Consider the following 8,168-nt stretch of genomic DNA (forward strand, 5'->3'; position numbering starts at 1 on the left):
AAGAGGTCGATCCATTACATTGATGTCTTCAGTCCTCTGCTTCAGGTCATCATGATGAAGTTTGTCGTCCTTCCTTCAGGATCTTCATCGTACTTACGAAAGGGTGAGAAGGGAAAACCCTATAAGGACGGATCCTAACAAGATCGAGCATCAGACGGTTAACCCAGGGGAAGAAGCATAAGTATCTCTCGAATTGAAACTTAAGAAGATGTCGAGAGCAAAGTAAGAAGGTACCATGAGAAGTTTCAAACCGATAGGCAAGCGTTCGATGCCTATCAGAAGGTGAAAGGGGTTCAGAGCAACGAGAATAAGTATTGCTTCTGATACCCGAATAGATCACTTGGCAGGTGGCCCATGAGTTACATAAGAAGTCAAGCGCGAGGAATAACTTTGGAAATCGGGGGTGTATAGGAGAGTCAGGTTTCGATCCTGGGACCTGTGGGTTATGGGCCCACCATGTGGGTTAAAGGTAGGAAGGGGGATGACGTCTTGCATGATCATGTAAGCAAGGCATGTCAGAGAATAACCTGTCAGTTATGTCGGCAACATCGGTACCAAGGGCGAGGGACGAAGAGAACCAATTCCTGCTCATTGAACGAGGCGGACCAATAGGCAAAGTTCTTATCCATCGGTGGTTACCGGAATGTTTTCAACAATAGTAATAGGGTCTTACTAACAGAGTTGTACGTCGAGATGTTTACATAAGCAGGAGAATATCACTACTTAGATCATATAGATCACAAGCAACGTTAAACTAACCAATGGAAGGAAAATACGATTATCAGATTAAACAAAACAATGGAAAGGAAAAATGTGTTTAAACACATATTTCAGGGGTATATCCTTCCCAAGGACAAGCAGAATATGATATCCATGACAGGATATAATGTAGAAAACTCTTTAGGTAGGGGAAGGAATTTTCATTACATGACCTATACAGCGGTGTTTGGATAATTGAGCAGGAAACATTTAGCATTGGGCTTCAAATGTTCCTGTTGAAAATCGGAGTACCATAGACATGCTTTACGATAGCATTGACATGGTCTTCAAGCAAAAGGTCAGACTTTGGATACAGGAAGGATCCATCAGGAACAACTTGTAGAATAAGTCTTACAATTTCCTCATGGAAGAATGGATAACCTTGCTAAAAAGGAAACTATAACAATAGGTCCTCCGGCCAGGTGTGCTAGGCATGACATCACCTTACCGGGTGATATAAAGACCAATGTTATGACTCTTGGAATTATGTTCCAACCATCATATCTGACCGAGATTCAGATCTGATTGGTGTTAGGATACGTCAGACCCAGGATGCCTGAGAAGAAAAAGGTGCAACACAACTTGATGAGATGACATTGTGAGATTCTCAGAAATGATCTATGGAAGCGAGTTCCGAAACAAGAGTTCATCATTAAACCAAGGATAGGATGAGAGAGTGGCTGATGAACTAAACGACAATTCATTGAGATCTCCAAAAGATGGATTTCTGCAATCATGTGAACAAAGAGATAACATTTGTCAGATGAAATGATATAAGGGGATATGCTCAAGGAAAACATACCCAATTTAAACATTGGTTGAAAGGTGCACCCGAAATATGGGCTGGGTTGCACGACCAATGTCAGAATGGTGATTCAATAATCAATAGTCTAAGAATTAACGGGCGGCCATTATCTTCAAAGCAATAGGGTTGCTAGAAGGGCAGAATCCAAACAGCACCGTTCACTTGTTGGAATCAACACGGGGACCAAGAAAGAATGGTGATGGTGATAAGTATCACTTGTATCAAGAATTCCCAGAGGTGGTGAAATTCTCATGACATTCTTGACATAAGAGATGGTAATACTCCAAGGTAAAGGAGAACAAATGTTGGATAGCAAGGTATAACACAAAACACGAACAAGTTTGTGTTGAACGGAAGGCAATAAAGTGGTAGATGATAAAACAAATCATCAAGGGCAAGGATGGTATTTCTCATCATGAATTCAATTGATATCTTCGAAGGAGTCAATTGTTGATGATGATCTCGACAAATTTTGTCGAGAGATTTCATGAGGATGTAATCGATCAGCGATGACATCAAGCCAAAGGAATGATGAAGCAAGAGGTTATTGGAACCACAGGTACGACACAAACTCGAAATCAAGCTTGTTGTTCAAGGCGAAATGGTATGACGAGGGAGATCGGCGTAAGCTTAGCTCATCATCAAAAGTTGTGCTCCGGGGTTAAGGAGCAGGTAGCACAGTTAAAATCGGCACGATAATGATATAGCCGAGCAGGCTAGCAATGACTTGGAGGATTAATAAACGCATAAGCAATGAAGAATACTTAGAGTTATTGAATCGAAGTGCGGAATTGATTCACTTATCAGTGTTCTCGTTTGACGACAACCCCGAACCCAGGAAAATTGGAATCGGTGAGAAATAACAGTTGATGAAGAACCCATAAGAAGTTATGTAGTTCCATGATATTCTCGCGGTACCAGAGGGTATACTCAAGGGTAGAGCGGGATAGAGGTTGGACAAGTGAAATCATTTGCAGAAGGCAAGCACTTAAACTTGTTCAAGAAATGGGATCAAAGAAGAACAATATGGTCGAAACCACGGTCGCAAAAGACCAAGCATAGATAAGAGAAGAAGTTATAACAAGGGGATTATTATTACTACGAGAAGCTTCCATGATAAGTTCCACCTCGGGTCCATGGGCATGAACACAAAGTTCAAGGTCGACTCCCACTTCTCCAAAGCATAACCTTACATTCACTTCTCGTTTCGATAATGGCATTAGTGTTGAAAGTTTTACCTGGTGAAATACCAGATGAGTATGACCCGTGAAAACTTCTGAGTTCACACATAGTAAGGAAGGCATAGGTTCAATCCATCAGGGCATCTTAGGAACATATACCACAAGCTTCAAGAGTAAATATCACCAGCTCGAAAGCAGAGCATGGTTGGCAAAAGGAGAGGATACAATTTACCAAAGGCATTATGTATCGGAGAAAGAACTCACAAGGTGATTAATTATGAAGGATACTGTCGGATAATAATCCAACAGTGGATATGGCGATCCACAATGGAGCTGATGTGAGTATCGATACCCAATCAGAGGAAGAAAGAATGCAAATGCATCGGTTTATAGAACATCTAATAACTCAACGTTTAAATAACAAAGGAATTATGATTTTCAAATCAAGGATCAGGAGCAAATGCTCTGATCAAGGATGGATAAGTTGAATAGACTTACGGGTACAATCGATGGCAATCTGATTGGCCGAGAACCAGCTCATGTTCGAAAGACGTCTGAGCCGGAAAGATACTTTATAAGGATCAACTGATGATTGCGTGCATTCGCAACATATTGAATCAAGGGACGCAAAATGATAGTGACAAAAGATGCCAATAAGATTACTAGACTTATGGTATTAACCAGAATGCAAGCAAGCAAGAATTTCAAGAGCAATAGGCTACTCAGGGTTTTCGGAAGGTCGAATGGCACTTCGAAGACTTTTGTGAAACAACTGAACAACTGGGGATGAGCGGATACTCGATAAGTGCGAGGAATTATCCGTAGGGGTTATTCATTAGTCAAGAACTGCAGGGCAGTAAGCTCATAGGATTTTCGAAACAACGGAGAGCAGTTCGGGGCATCTTGTAGTAACAAGATCAATGGGATTGAATGTAGGCAGGTGTGTTCAGTTATCCATACAGATAATAGGGGTAGGGAATTTGCAAAAGCGGTCGGCACAAGCGTCTCGGGAAAACAACGAATAGCATCTTCGAAACCTTCTGGTGCAGCAGGCGATCAATGTAATAAGGGGCTCTCGAGGAGGAACTAGTTACGAGATACTAGAGTCAGATTTAGTAAAATCATTTAACCCGAATAGAAGAGAGATCAGAGTCCCAGAGTATAGATCGAGGAATAAAAGATCCTAATACCACCCAATGGCGACGTGGGCCCGTAAGGCACACAGCCATGTTAGTAAAAGTTTTATAATGTCTAGACTCGACTTCGGCCAAGGAGTGTGGAAGGGGGATTCCTACAGGCAGTCGGCTCTGATACCAACTTATGACGCCCCCGATTCAATCGTACACTAATCATGCACGCAAATATGTACGATCAAGATCAGGGACTCACGGGAAGATATCACAACACAACTCTAAAACATAAATAAGTCATACAAGCATCATAATACAAGCCAGGGGCCTCGAGGGCTCGAATACAAGTGCTCGATCATAGACGAGTCAGCGCAAGCAACAATATCTGAGTACAGACATAAGTTAAACAAGTCTGCCTTAAGAAGGCTAGCACAAACTGGGATACAGATCGAAAGAGGCGCAGGCCTCCTACCTGGGATCCTCCTAAACTACTCTTGGTCGTCGTCAGTGGCCTGCACGTAGTAGTAGGCACCTCCGGTGTAGTAGGAGTCATCATCGACGGTGGCTTCTGGCTCCTGGGCTCCATCGTCTGGTCGCAGCAATCGGGTAAAGAAAGGGGGAAAGGGGGAACAAGGCAACCGTGAGTACTCATCCAAAGTACTCGCAAGCAAGGAGCTACACTACATATGCATGGATATATGTGTAAAGGGCCATATCACTGGACTGAACTACAGAATGCCAGAATAAGATCGGGATAGCTCATCCTGTCGAAGACTACGCTTCTGGCAGCCTTCGTCTTGCAGGATGTAGAAGAGAGTAGACTGAATTCCTCCAAGTAGCATCGCATAGCATAATCCTACCCGGTGATCCCCTCCTCGTCGCCCTGTTAGAGAGCGATCACCGGGTTGTATCTGGCACTTGGAAGGGTGTGTTTTATTAAGTATCCGGTTCTAGTTGTCATAAGGTCAAGGTACAACTCCAAGTCGTCATGTTACCGAAGATCACGGCTATTCAAATAGATTAACTTCCCTCCAGGGGTGCACCACATAGCTCAACACGCTTGATCCCAATTGGACGGACACACTTTCCTGGGTCATGCCCGGCCGCGGAAGATCAACACATCGCAGCCCCACCAAGGCATAACAAAGAGGTCAGCACACCGGTCTAAACCTAAGCGCACAGGGGTCTGGGCCCATCACCCTTAGCACACCTACACGTTGCGAGGGAGGCCGAAAGCAGACCTAGCCTAGTAGGCATTCCAGTCCAATCCGGCGCGCGCCGCTCAGTCGCTGACGTCACGAAATGCTTCGGCTGATACCACGACGCCAAGTGCCCATAACTGTTCCCGCGTAGTTGGTTAGTGCGTATAGGACATTAGCCAGACTCAGATCAAATACCAAGATCTCGTTAAGCGTGTTAAGTATCCGCGAATGCCGACCAGGGCCAGGCCCACCTCTCTCCTAGGTGGTCTCAACCTGCCCTGTCGCTCCGCCATAAAGTAACAGTCAGGGGCCGTCGGGAACCCAGGCCCACCTCTACCGGGATGGAGCCACATGTCCTTTCAGTCCCCTCATCAGAATCACTTGCGGGTACTCAACGAGCTGACCCGACTTTAGTCACCACATGTGTCATGTATAAAGTACATAGTATATACCCGTGATCACCTCCCTAGTGATCACAGCCTAGTAGTATAGCATGGCAGACGGACAAGAGTGTAGGGCCACTGACGGAACACTAGCATCCTATTCTAAGCAGTAGGATAGCAGGTAAGGGTAACAACTATAGCAACAATGACAGGCTATGCAACAGAATAGGATTAACTGAAAGCAGTAACATGCTACACTACTCTGATGCAAGCAGTATAGAGAAGAATAGGCGATATCTGGTGATCAAGGGGGGGGGGCTTGCCTGGTTGCTCTGGCAAGAAATAAGGGTCGTCAACACCGTAGTCAAACTGGGGGTCGCCGGCAGTCTCGGGGTCTACCGGAAGGAAGTAACGGAGGGGGAACACAATAAACAACAGAGCAATCAAAGCATCACAAAGCGTAACATGGCAATACGCGGTGCTAGGGGTGACCTAACGCAGGGATAGGTGATACTGGCGAAGGGGGGAAACATCCGAGAAAGTATCCCCGGAGTTTCGTGTTTTCGGACAAATGAACCGGAGGTGAAAAGTTGCAGGTTCGATAGGTTAGGGGTGTGTGGCGGACGAATGGGCTGCGTATCCGGATTCGTCTCGTCATTCTGAGCAACTTTCATGTACAAAGTTTTTCCATCCAAGCTACGGTTTATTTTATATTAATTTTAAAAGATTTAAATCATTTTTAGGATTTATTTAAATATTTAAATTCAACATTATCCAGGACAGTGCACGCTGACGTCAGCATGACGTCAGCAGTCAACAGAGGTGTTGACTGGTCAAACTTACGTGTGGGTCCCGTTCGTCATTGACTAGACTAACTAATCATGATTAATTTGTTTAATTAGTTGTTTATTTTAATTAATCAGAATTAGTTTAATTAGTTTAATTAATTAATTAATTAATTAATTTTATTATTTTTTTTAATTCTTCTTCTTTTTTTAATATCGTTCTGGGGGCGGGGCCCATATGTCATAGGCCCTAAGGGCCATAGCGGGTTCGGGCGCGGGCATGCGGGTGCACCCGATTGGGGCTCACGGGGTGGTGCGGGCGCAAACGGGCGCGGGCTGGCGCGTGGCTGTGGCGGAGCAACCACAGCAAAGTGACAGCCGCAAAAGGCGTGAGCACGCGCGAGAGAGGGCGAGGCCAGGGACACGCGGGGAGCACGACGGTGGAGCACTGGCCGCGGGCGCCAGTGGCGGGTGGCCACGCACGGGAGCGCTCACGAGGAGCGCGACCAAGTGGAGATGGGCTCGCACGGGGTGCAGGGGCCAGCAGAGCCTGGCCACGACCAAGAGCAGGAGGCCTTGTAGGGAGCGGCATGTGCGTGTGGGCAGCGGTGAGGTCCAATGGATGAGCGAGGCGACGACCGGAGCGACGGCAACGCCAATAGCAAGAAGCAGCAGGGGTTCGAGTAGTAGGGAGAAGAAAAACAAACGAAGCTCACATAGGGAGCTCAGGGAGGCTCTGCGAAAGCTTAGGAGTAGCAGAGGTTCGCCATAGTCGATGACGAACGTCGGCAGCTGAAGCGGGTAGCGGAAGTCGATCTGCTCGACTTGGCGCATCCCAGCTCGTTCTGGTCCTCGATGATGGTGTAGTGGACGACGACGAAGTGGCCAGACATGGCCTCACGGCGCGGGGACGACGATGATGCTTGGCGGCGGGGAAGACGCACACAGCGACCATGGCGCAAGCAGCGACTGATCATGGAAGAAGGCGAGTAGTAGAACAAGATGCGTCGCGTGGGGAAGGATGGGGCGCATGGCGGAGCCAGAGGGCAGCTTTGGGCGGCGGCGATCTGGTGACGAGGCCGCGGGTGGTGGCTCGGGCCGGGGTGGTGGCCCGGGCCGGGGTTGCCAAGGCCGACGCGGGGAAGCGAGGTGGCGGAGGAGGTGGCCGGCCAGGCGGCGGCTGATCGGCGAAGGGCGTCGGGATCGACGGGATCCCGATCTAGGGCGACGGGGAGGAGAAGGGGATCGGGGGGAGTCGGTCGCTGCGACTAGGGTTTGACCCCAAGGGGGCCTTATGGGTGAGCGGCTGGGCCGGTGGGCCGGTTGGCGCAGTGGACAGCTGAGCCTGGCCCAGTTAGGGCGGGGGGGGGGGTTGTTTTATTTTATTTTTGTTTTGTCTTTATTTATTATTTTAACTTCGGTTTTAAATGTTTTAATATCAAAACAGTTTTATCAAACTATAAAACCCATACCTAAATTAGTAAGGTAGCATAACTCACTGTAATAAAATGTTCACACATCATCTTAACTAGCTTACAATTACCTATATACATAAAAGCATTTATTAAGTATTGTCAAATATTGTTTTTATTATTTTAGTGCACATAAATATTTTATAAAAGTGTGGTTTCATCACCTACCACTACTTATGGATTAATCGACACACTCCGAGCATTTTAGTTTTAATGTTTGAAAACTTCATCGTTTGGTTTGATTTCGAATTTGAATTCGATCGGGTTTGAATTAACGCGAGATTAACAACAGTGACATCGGTGATGTGGCATCATTAGTAGAGGTTACTGTAGCATGATTACCCGGGCGTCACAATGAATTTATCCCTCTACATCATGTCATCTTGCTTAAGGCGTTACTCTGTTCTTATGAACTTAATACTCTAGATGCATGCTAGATAGCGGTCGATGT

Source organism: Triticum aestivum, chromosome 5B, assembly GCF_018294505.1.
Source record: "Triticum aestivum cultivar Chinese Spring chromosome 5B, IWGSC CS RefSeq v2.1, whole genome shotgun sequence".
NCBI lineage: Eukaryota > Viridiplantae > Streptophyta > Magnoliopsida > Poales > Poaceae > Triticum > Triticum aestivum.